The sequence below is a fragment of the Oryctolagus cuniculus genome, chromosome 4 (genome assembly GCF_964237555.1).
Source record: "Oryctolagus cuniculus chromosome 4, mOryCun1.1, whole genome shotgun sequence".
In the NCBI taxonomy this organism is placed as follows: Eukaryota; Metazoa; Chordata; class Mammalia; order Lagomorpha; family Leporidae; genus Oryctolagus; species Oryctolagus cuniculus.
The window spans coordinates 50,418,426-50,433,932 of record NC_091435.1 but is presented as its reverse complement, the minus strand read 5'-3'; the positions used below and the strand labels follow the sequence as shown (position 1 = coordinate 50,433,932).

The following is a 15,507-nucleotide window of genomic DNA, read 5'->3' as shown; positions in this document are numbered from 1 at the left end:
TAATATTTCTTGAAATCTGGTATTGTGATGCCTCTAGCTTTGCTTTTACTGTTTAAAATAGGGTCTTTTGTGTATTAATTTGAATGTTAGCACCATTTTTATCTAGATCTGAGAAGAATGTCCTTGGTATTGATTGGATATAATTGAATCTGTAAGTTCCTTTAGGTAGTATGGACATTTTGATGACATTGATTCTTCTGATCCATGAACATGGAAGATTTTTCCATTTTTTAATGACTTCTTCTATTTATTTCTTTAGCATTTTGTAATTTTCACTACAGAGATCTTTGACATCCTTAGTGAAATTTATTCCAAGGTTTTAAATTTTTGCAGGTTTTGTGATTTTGATTGATCTTAAAACTTCTTTCTCAGCCATGGCAGTGTCTGTATACAAAGCTTATTGATTTTTTGTGTTAATTTTATACCCTGCCACTTTATCACACTCTTACTTGAGTGTGGTCTATCAGTGGAGATTTTTTGCATCACCTGTATGTAGAAACATGTCAAATGAAAACAGGGATAGTTTGACTTCCTCCTTTACAATTTATATCTCTTTGATTTCTTTTTCTTTTTCTTTTTCTTTTTTTTTTTTTTTTAACCTAATGGTTCTGGCTAAAACTTCCAGGACTGTATTAAATATCAGTGATGAAAATGGGCATCCTCATCTGGTTCTGGATATTGGGATGAATGCTTCCAGCTTTTCCTCATTCAGTAAGATGCTAGCCATGGGTTTGCCATAAATTGCCTTCATTGTGTTGAGGAATGTTCCTTCTATAACTAATTTGCTTAAGGTTTTCATCATGAAAGAATGCTGTATTTTATAAAATATTTTCTCTTCATCTATTGAAACAATCATATAGATTTGTTTTTCAGTTGGTTAACGTGATGTATCACATTTATTGACTTGTGAATGTTGAACCATCCATGCATAGCAGGGATAAATCCCACTTGGTCCAGGCGAATGATCTTTCTGATGTGTTGTTGGATTTGATTAGTTGATATTTTTGATGATTTTTGCATATATGTTAATTGAAGATATTAGTCTATAATTCTTTTTCTCTGTTGTGTCTTTTTCCAGTTTGTGAATTAAGGTGACACAGCCTTTATAGAAAGAGTTTGGGAAGATTCCCTCCATTTCAATTGTTCTGAATAGCTTAAGAATTGGAATTAGTGCTGTTTAAATATATGGTGGAATTCAGCAGTGAAGCCATTCTGGGGTTTTCTTTGTTGGGAGGGTCTTTATTGCTGATTCAATTTCCATCTTAGTAATTGGTCTACTTGGATTTTCTATGTCTTCATGACTCAATTTTGTAGGAGGTATATGTCCAGGAATCTAGCCATTTCTTCTAGGTTTTTCAACTTGTTGACATACACTTCTTTGTAGTAATTCCTGATGATTCTTTTTATTTCTGTGGTATCTGTTCATTTGAGCTATTGTGTTCTTCATTTCTAATATTTCATTTTGATTTCTCTTTAAAATCTCAATTTCATGGGAAAATTTTTCATTCATATCATGTATGGATTTTTTTAGTTCATGGATTTGCTTCTGATTGCTTTTGAGTAATTCTGATTGATTAATCTTTTGAATTCTGCTCTTGGCATTTAATCAATATCTCTATCTTCATATTCTAATAATGAAATGTTCTATTCATTTGAGGAGGGTGGTCATGTTATCTTCCTTATTCTTGTTTCTTGAATTTCTGCATTTAATTTTAGCCATTTGTACGGATACTTGTTGGTTTTTACTTCTGATGACCTTTATCTTTGAACTATGCCTCTGTGGCTTAGTGGAATATTTAAACTTTCATTGAGTACCAAGAGGTTTGTGCTGGGTGTGGCCAGGGAGCTCTGGTCAGTGCTACAAGGTGGGGTGAGTATCCTGGGTAACAGCCAAGTTGGGCATGGTAGATCTCCTCTTGTTAACAGTCGGGAAATGGTCACCTCTTTGGTTTGCTCACACCCTCACCTCCTCTCCTCCAAGGTGACCAAAGTCAGGATAGTAACCCCCAGTGGGTGCAACACTCAAACACACCACCATGTGAACCACACAAATGATCTGCTCCATGCTCACTCTGAGCGTGGTTCCCACTACAACAACCCACCCCAATGAACCAGGGAACTCTAAGTGTGTGGAGCCACACACAGTTTGTCCAGAGGCCAGGCTATACATTGTACCCTCTCATGCTGTCAGAGTCCACACAGTCTCAGCAGATATGATTCCCAAAGCTGCTGTGTGCAGAGGTTCCACTCTATCCTGACAGCTTGTCTGGTCCATAGAGAGGCATACATTCGCAGAGCCAGCTGTTTGTAGGTACTGCGCCTACACAGCTAAAGCTCTGGAGCCTGTGGTATGTTGGGAGCTTGGGGGCACCTCACAGTCTTAGTTGGGTGCCCAGACTATTGTCAATCCTCCAAGCTAGGCTCAAAGTTGGTGGGGACCATGAATTTTTCCCTTAGCTGGAATCTCTGGATTACACATGTATACCAGACCCATTGGCTGAATGTTGCCCTCTCCTCACTGATGATGCCAGTACTACTGAGAAGACATGTCCTCTCTCAGCCACTTGCTGTGCTCATGCACAAAGGCTTCTGGAGCTGCTGCTTTTGAGCAAAATGGCACCCACCTGTCTTGGCCAGGTGCCAGGCACCATTGTGGGGAGGATAGGGTGAGAGAAACATGTCCTTTTCCTTCTACCGAGTCTGCGGGTACCTTCTAGCTCCGAGGGCTCCAGAGCAAACTCACCCCGTGCTCTCCCTCTGGCTATATAACCACAGGTTGCTGCAGTCTGATCTCACCGCAGTCTCCAAGGTGCCCCTTTCTGGATCTCGGCTGCTGGAGTCATTTGTTATGTTTGTTTTCGTGCTGCATGCTCACACCTTCCTCACAGGTCCACAGAGTTCCTCTTCCTCTTCCTTCTGCGAATTTCCACTGTGGTTTTCTCTCTAATTTTCCCTGGAGAGTGCACTGCCCACATTTTTTTTTTTTTCTATTTATATATAACCTACCACAGTATGTCATTCTCTGTTCTGCCATATTGGAATCCCCTTCTAGTTTTTTTTTTTTTTTTTAATAAGTTTTGATTTTCCTTTTATATTGTGTTATACTTATGACTTTCTATTTCTGTCTTAAAAAGACATGTCTTAATACATTCTACTTAACGTGTAAAACAATTAACTAAATTATATATAGGAAGAAATGAGTATTTTTTTAGCAAATCAAGTGGTATGAAGTGAATTACATTTAAGTTTGCTTTTCTGATCATTGAGGTATGGCTTCTCTCTCTAGTTTTCCAGGACTAGGTCACAAAACTTTCTATTATTTTGTTGTTTTCTCATGACTTGTCCTTTAGGAAAATGATATATTTTCATAATAGTGGGTGACAAAAGTCATGGACAGTGGAATAAACCTAACCACAAACTTTCCATTTGTGAGTAGATGAATTTACTTCTCAGATTTAATGTTGGCTCTCAAGGTACTCTAAGTATGTCTCAAAATTTTCTTCCTCCAAATATTAAAAGCCGTATCCTTATTACAAATATACTAGGTAGAATTGTCACACAAATAGCCTGCTAATATTTTGAATGAATAAGATATGAAATGTGCAAACTGCTGATTTATAAATGTTTAATATTTTTACTGTCTCTATTTCATTTACTTTGGAAATAACCATTCTAGAGCATTGCAATTTGTTTAAGAATACCTTTGTCCTATGAAGTTTTGTTAGGTTTATTTCATTTGCTTCACTAGAGGTTTTAATTATTTTCCTTAGGGAATCTTAGATAACAGAAGAGTTGGGAATTCCAATAGTATTTAACATGCTATTTTGTAATTTATTCTGATGGACTACAGCACAGTTTTCCTAATAATACAGTCAATATGTTGTCAGAATAGGTTTATATTTTCTTCTGTTGAATGATAGTTAGTTTTTTTTCTGTATATGTGACAATTACCATATATTTAATATTTGGGAGATTAAAAAAATCTAATTCCATTTGTCCTACAGTACCAGTACTGTGTCTTTCATATAGAGTCTAACATAGTATTTAACAATCTTCACTGTGAATTCAGTTTTTTTTTTTTTTTTTTTTTTAACTCTGGAGGTTAAAAGGCATCAAAGGAAAACTGGAAAAAAAATTAGTAGCACTAAGTCAAAACCCTGTCAATGTGTTGCACATACTTTCCTTTTCTGTCTTTTGACACTATATATAATATATTATTCATAAAGAAATTGTATGCAAGTAAATTGAACACTTTTGAATTTTATGACCATGCTTAGAAAACTTTCCTTTTCTCTAATATAAATTATATCCTATATTATTCTACTTAATACAAGTTTCATTTTATAGCATTTTAAATATTGGTCTATCTAAAATGCAAAGTTAATGAAGATAAGAGAAAAAAGGCTATATTAATTTGGGGGCATTTTGCATTTTCATATCATGTTTCTAGTGATTTCCAATGGTTTGCTGTTGGTATTTTATTTGCCCTTATATAAATATTTGTTATTTATTTCAGTATTTTTGTCCTTATGCAAATATATGCTGTTTTAACATTATGCCCAAAGATAAAATGAAATAAAAATAAAATTAGTTACCTGATTCCTACATTCATAGAACAATTAATGCTAAAGAAGTACTGGTGAAATAAATGCCAACTCAGATTTTAGGAAATTTGGCTATAGTTTTATAATTGTTATTTGCTAATTATTGAATCATTCACTGGTACCTTATTCTCCTCAGCACGGAACATGAGTTCCTCATTAGAATTATATCTTTAAAAAACCCAGACAAGACAATGGTTTTTTCAAACTGTGCTGCTTTATTGTCCCTTAAAAACATCAATTAGAAAACTGGCTTCTAGCCCAGCTCTGTTATTTGACTGCCACTTCCCAGGATGATTGATCTTGTCTTGCTACATCTGGTAACAATGCATTCGCTTCAATTCAGGGCAATATCAGCCACTCAATCCTTGCATTATTCTTTTTTCTGTTTCCACATCAAAGACTTGCTTTTACATGTGATTCCTGGCATTTACATTGCTCTGCCAACTTCACTTTCACTAATATCTCCATTACATGTCAAACTGTTCCGACTAAAGGATCCCTGAAGTTCTGATGTGTTAATGTATGCTTTCTCCACAATCACCATTCTGCTTCTTTCAGCTTGACTAGGTAACTAGCCTTCATGTTGGTAAATTAGACTACAGTCCCCATCTATAGGAACTTTTCTTGGGTTGATGTGCTTTTCAAATGTAAAATTGAAGGTGTGATTAAATCATTTTCTAACTTCCTTTGGCTCTGACATTTCAGGATTTTATAAATCTATATTAGAATCAATATCACCATTTTGTCTCCTAATGCACTTACAATTTTGTTTTATGTTCAAGGGCATGTCTTTTATTTATTTTTTTTAAAGATTATTTATTTATTTGAATAAATTACACAGAGATAGGAGAGGCAGAGAGAGAGAGGTCTTCCATCCCATGGTTGACCCCCCAGTTGGCTGCAATGGCCGGAACTGTGCTGATCTGAAGCCAGGAGCCAGGAGTTTCCTCCTGGTCTCCCACATGGGTGCAGGGGCCCAAGGACTTGGGCCATCTTCTTCTGCTTTCCCAGGCCATAGCAGAGAGCTGGATCGAAAGAGGAGCAGCCAGAACTAGAACCAGCGCTCATATGGGATGCTGGCACTTCAGGCCAGGGCGTTAACCTGCTGAGCCACAGCGCCGGCCCTTTAGGTTTAAAAAGATAATTTTTTAATTACAATTGCTTCTCAGCCTTTTGGCTAAGATCAAGTGTAACTTTTTAATTACAATACCTACTTTCTTTTTTTTTTTTTCTATGAATTAATTCACAGGCTTTTATTGGGATTTCACTCCCAGGTGAGGTTCCCCAGTCCTGACAGAGTGGGGGCCGGGGAAGTGATGCGTCAGAGGTTGGGAGGGCTCCTTTTATAGATTCAGGGCATGGGGGTTAAAGGTTGAGGCGGATCTGATCCTCATTGGTTGACCTTTAGGCACCCGCAGGGACCTTGACAAGGACTCTCCATTCCCAGAAGTATAGGCCTTCCCTCCTTGCGGATCCCAAAGCTACCATCCAGACCTTTTGATGATAGGAAAGGGGGCGACGATGAGTCTCTCTGGCTACTTCCTGCTGACTGGGGACGTCGTCTACAGGGGCCTGCTGGGGGTATCTTGGGGCTCCGCAGAGACAAGCATGTATGGATGGAGAAGCATCTGGTTGACCGCCTGGTTGCTGAAGACCTTGATTCATTCCATTATCACCTGCTGTAAACGCTTAAACAGACACTGTAGTATACAGGTCAGGGTGAGAATAGCAACCAATGATCCTAAGAGTGGCATTAACCAGGTAATGAAAGGATTTCATAGAGGACAGGAAATGAGGGGGGTCTCTGGACCCTTGTGAGGATTGTTTGATGGATGTGGCTTAAATCTGATCCCAGCCAAGACCGGGAGAAAGGCCACTCAACTTTTGCAGGTAGAGGGGTTTATCTGTAGGAAATTCTGAATAATCATACATTAAGTGGAGGAGAGGACCATCAGTACACACAGGTTGGGAGTAGAGTCATTTATGTTAGAGTAGAGGAAAGGAAACAAAGGAAATACCTACTTTCTTTTAAATTTCATTGACTTTGCCTTGCTATATGTCTTCAGAGATAATTTTATCAACACTTCATTAAACAAAACTTACAGGAGTTCATTGAATGGACAGAGTTCATTACAACTAAGTTTAGATAATCAGCATAATGGATAACGCCAGGTATCTTTAAGTAGGTTATAACATATTCAATAATAAAAAACAAATTATTTTATTTTATATATTTCCAACTTCTTTTACTTCCATTATTCTAAAATACTTCCATTATTCTAAAATACTCCAGATATTCATTCTTCATATCATTTTAAATAATTTTCATGAACCCCTCCTTCATTTCTGCTGTTTATTTCATTTCACTTAAATATAAACTTCTAATATTTCAAAGAGCAGAAAAATTTTAATTTGGATTTGAACAAATCATATCAGTTATGGTTAATCTTTCATGTTAAATTCTGAGGTTGCTAACATTTATTTTGTGACCTATGTTAGTTTTTATATAGTTTTTAAAGATTTTATTTATTTATTTGAAATTCAGAGTTACACAAAGAGAGAAGGAGAAGCAGAGAGAGAGAGGTGTCTTCCATCTGCTGGTTCACTCCCCAGTTGGCCGCAATGGCTGGAGGTGCACTGATCTGAAGCCAGGAGCCAAGCCTTCTCAGTGTCTTCCCACACGGGTGCAGGGGCCCAAGAATTTGGGCCATCTTCTACTGCTTTTCCAGGCCATAGCAGAGAGCTGGATTGGAGGTGGAGCGGCTGGGACTCGAATCGGCACCCGTATGGGATGCTAGCACTTCAGGCAGCAGCTTTACCTGCTATGTCACAGTGCTGGCTCCAGCTTTTATATTAATTCACCATTAATTAATAGCAGATGAGTAAGACTCTACTAAATAGGAAATAAAAAAATAGAGAAGAAAAAATGAAATGTGTGGGATACAGACAAATTCTTGGATATAAGAGATAAAATATCACTTTACCCCATTGAAATTTTTATTTTGCATGCAAATTGTTCCTGAAGTCATCTTGGAATACAATCTAAATTTTTTTTAAAACATAGTAACCTTGACTGTGTCACTGACTTTTTCTCCCTCTTTATAACAGCCAAAAAACTTCAAAGCTCCTTAAACTTGATAAGAAATTTAATTAAATTTTGTCATCAATAATTTATGGCTCCAAATTATACTAAATTGGCAGCTGGTGATGTGAACTGCAAATGAAATCAGGCCTATTCTAGCCAAATCAGGCATAAAATTATATTTTAATAAACTTTGATTCTACTTCCTAGTACTCTTTTCTTTTTATCATGCATGCGTGAGCTCCATGTGTAATTTGTGTACACAGATGCTGAGTTTTATTGCCTTGATAATTTAGAATTCTGACTGTTGAAAAAAGATATTAGTATACACAAGCAGAAACTAATGAAACTTTTTTTAATGATATCTACTGCTTTAAAGTAGCTTAAAAGCTTATGTAAAATATATTATGTACACCTTCTCAACATCTCTGTTTCGTGTGTGGCTTGCCTATTGGCTTTTAAGCTAACTATTTATGCAACAGGGAGAATTAAAGATGACACAATGGAGAATGTAATCTTAACAGCATGGAAAGTTAGTGAATCATAATATGTTATTTTTGTAGAAAATATGAATCTGGAACTTAAAATCTGAGAACTGTGATTTCACATTTAAGAATGAACATGCTGGCTAGAAATTGTGAGTAGTTAAGTTAGTGGTGGGTGAATAAACTAAATCCTCATAATAGTCTCAAGAAAGCAAGAAGAAAAAGAATGTAATATAATGTTCATACGTGGCAGCATAAGAAGAGAAAGAATGGCAAATGTTCAATCACCCATTAAGAAAAATTTAAACACTCAAACAAGATATATCTTTCAATCTTCTGTGCAACTTTTGATTCTCAGAGAGCAAGGGTAGTCCAAGAAAACCTACAGAATTGGGATATTAGAGGGGTATGCATTGTGGAGTAATGGGTTAAGCTGCGATCTGCAGTGCTGACATCCCACATGGGCAGTGGTTAGTCTTGGCTGCACCAATTCTGATCCAGCTCCCTGGTGATGTATTTAAGAAAGAATCAGAAGATGGCCCAAGTTCTTGGGCCCCTGCACCCATATGGGAGACCCAGATTCAGCTCCTGGCTTCAGCCTTGCCCAGCCCTGGTCATTGCAATCATTTGGAGAGTGAACCAGCAGATGAAAGAACTCTTTCCTCTTTCTTTCCCTCTCTTTCTGTAACTTTCAAATAAATAAGTAGGTCCTTTTCAAAAACTGGGATATTAGTGGGGCAAGATACAAGATACAAGATAAAGATTGAATCATGTTCAATAACTGAAAGAACATCTCACACGTGTAAAAATATTTGAAAGGATTCCTAGTAGATCAAAGGAGCTAATGGCAGAGAATTTTATAGTCCACATGTGGAAATTGAAAAGACAACCTCATAAAGAAAAGTTTTAGGAAATGGGTCACTCATTTGAAGAAAAAGGACAAAAAATTCAGTATTATGAAAGAAAACAGAATATTTTAAGTCTCAAAGACAGATGTCCTATAGCCTACCACTGCTACCTCAAAATGCTATCCAAAAGAAATAAGTTTTGTTATATTGAAGTGCATTTGTGAATAGAATATCTTCCATATGACGGCAAATCTTACCACTTTTCCACAGGAACAGTCACAAGGGTAAAAAACTCTTGTCTACATACGGCTATTATAATTGGTAGGTGAAGATGAGAGAAAAGACAACTCACTTTACAGATTAAAACAATGATTGAGTTATAATTCATCAACCATTTAAGGATATTTAAAAATATAAATTTGAACAATAAACTTGGAATATAACTAGAATAAAATGACCAAAAATGAGATCTGGATGAACTCAGAAGAAAATAAAAGAACACAAAATCATATCAATAATAGCAAATGGCTTACAAGGTTTACAAGAACAAGTTAACCTGAATAGAAAGGCTTTTTTTTTTCTTAAGGGAAGTTTGAATGTAAACTATTACAGCCTTTAAGAAAGACAGGATGGAGATTCCTCAAAAATCTGAAAATTGATCTACCAAATGACCCAGTCATCCCACTCCTGGGAATTTACCCAAAGAAAATGAAATCAGCATATAAAAAAAGTTGTCCACACCCCCATGTTTATTTATAGCCACTCATTTCACAATAGATAGATACAGAGTCAGCCCAGATGTCTATCAAATGAAGATTACATAAAGTAAAGTACATATACTGATGAGATGCAATTCAGCCATAACATAACATTAAATCCTATCCACTGTGACAAAATGTATGCAATTGGAGATCATTAGGCTTAGTAAAATAAGTCCCTCCCCCCCAAAAAAAAACCCAGAATCATATATTTTCTTTGATTTGAAGGTAATGTAGATAGATATCCTATTTATCTATTTTTCCCTTTGGTTAGATATAAGTTGGTATGGAATGTTGAGGTATGATGTTCTCTGATGATTAAGCTTTCACTGGTCAGTGTAAGAGTAGCCTGATCAATAAATGGTGCTGGGAAAATTGGATTTCCACGTGCAGAATCATGAAGCAAGACCCCTACCTTACACCTTACACAAAAATCCACTCAACATGGATTAAAGACCTAAATCTACGACCTGACACCATCAAGTTATTAGAGAACATTGGAGAAACCCTTCAAGATATTGGCACAGGCAAAGAGTTCCTGGACAAGACCCGGGAGGCACAGGCAGTCAAAGCCAAAATCAACTATTGGGATTGCATCAAATTGAGAAGATTCTGTACTGCAAAAGAAACAGTCAGGAGAGTGAAGAGACAACCGACAGAATGGGAAAAAATATTTGCAAACTATGCAACAGATAAAGGGTTAATAACCAGAATCTACAAAGAGATCAAGAAACTCCACAAAAACAAAACCAACAACCCACTTAAGAGATGGGCCAAGGACCTCAATAGACATTTTTCAAAAGAGGACATCCAAATGGCCAACAGGCACATGAAAAAATGTTCAAGGTCATTAGCAATCAGGGAAATGCAAATCAAAACCACAATGAGGTTTCACCTCACCCCAGTTAGAATGGCTCACATGCAGAAATCTACCAACAACAGATGCTGGCGAGGATGTGGGGAAAAAGGGACACTAACCCACTGTTGGTGGGAATGCAAACTGGTCAAGCCACTATGGAAGTCAGTCTGGAGATTCCTCAGAAACCTGAAGATAACCCTACCGTTCGACCCAGCCATCCCACTCCTTGGAATTTACCCAAAGGAATTTAAATTGGCAAACAAAAAAGCGGTCTGCACCCTAATGTTTATTGCAGCTCAATTCACAATAGCTAAGACCTGGAACCAACCTAAATGCCCATCAACGATAGACTGGATAAAGAAATTATGGGATATGTACTCTTTAGAATACTATACCGCAGTAAGAAACAACGAAATCCAGTCATTTGCAACAAAATGGAGGAATCTGGAACACATCATGCTGAGTGAAATAAGCCAGTCCCAAAGGGACAAATACCATATGTTCTCCCTGATCGGTGATGACTGACTGAACACCAAGAGGGAAACCTGTTGGAGTGAGGTGGACACTATGGGAAACGGTGGCTTGATCAGCATAGCCCTGACTGTTAATGAACAACTTAATACATTATCCCTCTTAGTAGTTTTTTTTATCTGTTCTACTTAATATGACTGGTTTAGATCTGTAATTGATGCACAGTTATTCTTAAGTGTTGAAAATTAACTGAAATGTGATCCCTGTTGAACATGGTGGTGGGAATGGGAGAGGGAAGAGATGTATAATTTGGGACATGCTCAGGCTGACTTGCCCCAAGTGGTGGAGTTGGAAGCATACCAGGGGATTCCAATTCAATCCCATCGAGGTGGCATGTACCAATGCCATCTCACTGTTCCAGGTGATCAGTTTCAGTTCACAGTTGGTCATGGTGGAGGGACTGGGAGTCAAAGGGAGCACATAGACAAGTCTAGTACCTGCTAACGCTAACCGATGGAGTAAATAAAGGGGAGAGTGATCCAACATGGGAAGTGAGATACTCAGCAGACTCATAGAATGGCAGATGTCCTAAATAGCACTCTGGCCTCAGAATCAGCCCTAAAGGCATTCGGAGCTGGCTGAAAAGCTCATGAGAGTATTTCAGGCATGGAAAGCCAAGACACTCTGGCAAAAGATCTCTGCGAGTGAGATCCCAGTGGAAAGAACAGGTCTTCAAAGAAGGAGGTACCTTTCTCTGAAGGGAGGAGAGAACCTCCACTTTGACTATGACCTTGTCTAAACAAGATAAGAGTCGGAGAACTCAGAGGGCTTCCATAGCCTTGGAAACTCATGACTGGAGCATAGGGAGATTACTGATGCCATAGACAGGAGTGTCAATTGGTAAAGTCAACAACAGGAGTCACTGTGCACTTACTCCTCATGTAGGATCTCTATCCTTAATGTGCTATACATTGAGATTTAATGCTATAACGAGTACTCAAACAATATATTTCACTTTGTGTTTCTATGGGGGTGCAAACTGTTGAAATCCTTACTTAATGCATACTAAACTGATCCTCTGTAAAAAAAAAAAAAAGAAATTATCAATTCCCAACTTGACTCTCACTGGGATTAAACATGACAATAGGTCTGCTCTGATTTCATCATCATTTAAAAAATATCATCTATTATTTTTCACTTTATGTTTCTGTGTGGGAGCAAACTGTTGAAATCCATACTTGATGTATACTAAGCTGATCTTCTGTATATTAAGATAATCAAAAATGAATCTTGATGTGAATGGAAGGGGAGAGGGAGTGGGAAAGGGGAGGGTTGCGGGTGGGAGGGACGGTATGGGGGGAAGCCATTGTTATCCATAAGTCATACTTTGGAAATTTATATGCATTAAATAAAAGTTTTAAAAAAAAAAAAGAGTAGCCTGAAAAGAATGAAGGGGCTCTGGTGTTGAAAGTAATGCCAGCTGGCGCCGCGGGTCACTAGGCTAATCCTCAGCCTTGCGGCAGCGGCACACCGGGTTCTAGTCTCGGTCAGGGCGCTGGATTCTGTCCCGGTTGCCCCTCTTCCAGGCCAGCTCTCTGTTGTGGCCCAGGAGTGCAGTGGAGGATGGTCCAAGTGCTTGGGCCCTGCACCCTATGGGAGACCAGGGTAAGTACCTGCCTCCTGCCATCGGATCAGCGCGGTGCGCCGGCCATAGTGCACCAGCCGTGGCGGCCATTGGAGGGTGAACCAACGGCAACGGAAGACCTTTCTCTCTGTCTCTCTCTCTCACTGTCCACTCTGCCTGTCAAAAAAAAGAGAAAGTAATGCCCTAGTAGAAGTGAAAGTTACTAAAAATAAACCATTGAAACATCTTAGTTTAATAGGGACCTTAATTTGAAACAAGTTACACTTGCAAACATAATGTGGTAGAGGCCTTTGTGAAATAGAAAGAGAAGAAAAAAATATTATCCTAGGAATGGAATGTGGAATGTGGTCATTATCTGCTTGCCTGTAAATATTTCAACTGTGGTCAATATCTGCTTGCATGCAACTGTTCCAGCTTCTGTTTGTTAGTATGGAATGATGGTGTTAAACTTTGCCAGACAGGGCACAGCTGTCTGACCCTGTGTGTGGAAAAAACTTTATCAGTAACTCTGTATACATGTGCAGCATTGTATCAATTCCCATAGCTACCATGTATCATTAAAATACCCAATCAAATGTATGCATATAGCTGTATAAGGGAGACAAAATCTAAATGACAGAGAATATCTCTTTGTTCTGTGCTCAGTCTTTGGATAAAAATCTAAATGAGCCTAAAGCTGGCATAATAAGACTGCTTCCTGGCCTTGTTGTCTCCTCTCTGTTCATGAATCATGCTATAATAAAATTTATATTTAACAAAAGAGATGTAGGGGTGAGTACTGTGGAGCAGCAAGAAAATCCACCGCCTGCATCACCAGCATCCCATATGGGCACTGATTCGAGTTCTGGCTGCTCCACTTCCCATATGGCTCTCTGGCTCTCCGTTGTTGTGCCTTGGAATGCAGCAGAGGATGGGCCAAGAGCCTGGGCCCCTGCCTCCCACATGGGAGGTCCAGAAGAATTTCCTGGATCCCAGCTTCAGATCAGCCCAGCTTTAGCTGTTGCTGCCAATTGGGGAGCGAACCAGTAGATGGAAGATCGCTCTCTCTCTCTCTCTTTCTCTTTTTCCTTGTCTCTCTCTATAAATAAATAAATATTTAAAAAATAAAAAATAATGTATATGAGTGAAATTGATGTTTTGAGACTTGATTATTTTTCAGAGCCTATGTCTATATTCATGTGCAACAGGGGTCTTTCTATTCTCTGCTTGTTGAATCCTTTATTTAGTGTAGGATAAAGCCTGTGAAGATAAGGTCAATTTCAAGTATGTCATTGTAAAGAAAAAAAAATAAAAAGAAAAGAAGGGAGAGGTAGGGAGTTATATTCTACTATACCCATAGAAATAAAACTTTGATAAATTTAAATCCTACTCTTTCAAAATAAACACTTCAATAAAATGGGATTTGTATGTATGTTTATGTGGGTACATGTGTGTGCATTTGCAATGATGATAAACACACCGTAAAATTAAAACTGACAGCTTATATAATAGGTAAATATTATATGAACTTTCACTAGATTAGAATAAGGACAAATATACCTGTCCACATTGTTTATAAGACTCAGTATTTTTTGTGGATATTAGCCAATGACATTAGATAAAGAAAATTGATTAGCCATATTGGAATTGTAAACCAATAAATAAAATATTTTGTAACTATGGGATATGATCATATTGTAATTAAATCATAGGAATTGAACATTAAAAATGAACACTAAAAAAATTTAAAAGTTAGCAAGCTACAGAGTTAATGAGAAAAAAAATCAATAGTTTTGTAGAATTGGAATGCACAATCAATAACTAGTTTGAAGACAAAATATCAAGAAAACACTATTTACAACAGAAATATAAAGGAGATGCATTTCCTAAAATGTACATAAGTAGAAGATTATATCCTACATGCAGAAACACTTAAAAGCTACTGAAAAATCCACAGAGAGTTTTAGCAAATGGAAATAAAGCTTTTGATCTTGGATATGAAAAATCAAAATTCTAAAAAAAGATATTTGATTATTGTTTATAATTCTTGTCTATACTCCTGAGGAATGGTGGACTTTATAATTTCTACTTGCTGCGTTCTTTATTCAGTAGAGTATTAAGCTTATAATTATCAAGTAAGTTGAAAGTATGTTATCTCCCAAATTAAAAGAAAAATAAAAAGAAAGGGGGAAGGAAGGTGAAATGGAGGGTGGCAATAATTGAAGAATTGTTATGTTCTTAAAATTGTGTACATAAAGTACATCGAATCTGTTCTCTTTATAGAAACACATAAATACTTTTTTCAAAAATTACAGTACCCAAATGCACAAATTTAACAAAATGATGATAAAATAATGCAGGAATCTGGAAAACATCATGCTGAGTGAAATAAGCCAGTCCCAAAGGGAAAACTATCAGATATTCTCACTGATTGGTGACAACTAACCAAGCACCAAAAAGAAAACCTGTTGAAGTGAAATGGACACTACGAGGAATAAAGATTTTATCAGCCCTTGTCCTAACGGTTTATGTACAACTTAATACTTTATCCCTTTTAGTTTTTTTTTTGTTCTACTTAATACTGTTGATTGAACTCTGTAATTAACACACAATTATTCTTAGGTGTTTAAATTTTAACTGAAAAGTGATCCCTGTTAAATATGAGTGGGAATTAGAGAGGGAGGAGATGTACAATTTGGGACATGCTCAATGGGACTTACCCCAAACGGTAGAGTTAGAAACGTGCCAGGGGATTGCAATTCAATCCCATCAAGGT

At 37.3% G+C, this 15,507-nt stretch overlaps 1 pseudogene; it reads left to right on the top strand.

Moving 5' to 3' along the window:
• The first annotated feature begins 5,761 nt into the window (after window positions 1-5,761).
• LOC127483014 (U2 spliceosomal RNA) lies at window positions 5,762-5,893 on the top strand (annotated as a pseudogene).
• The last annotated feature ends 9,614 nt before the right edge of the window (window positions 5,894-15,507 follow it).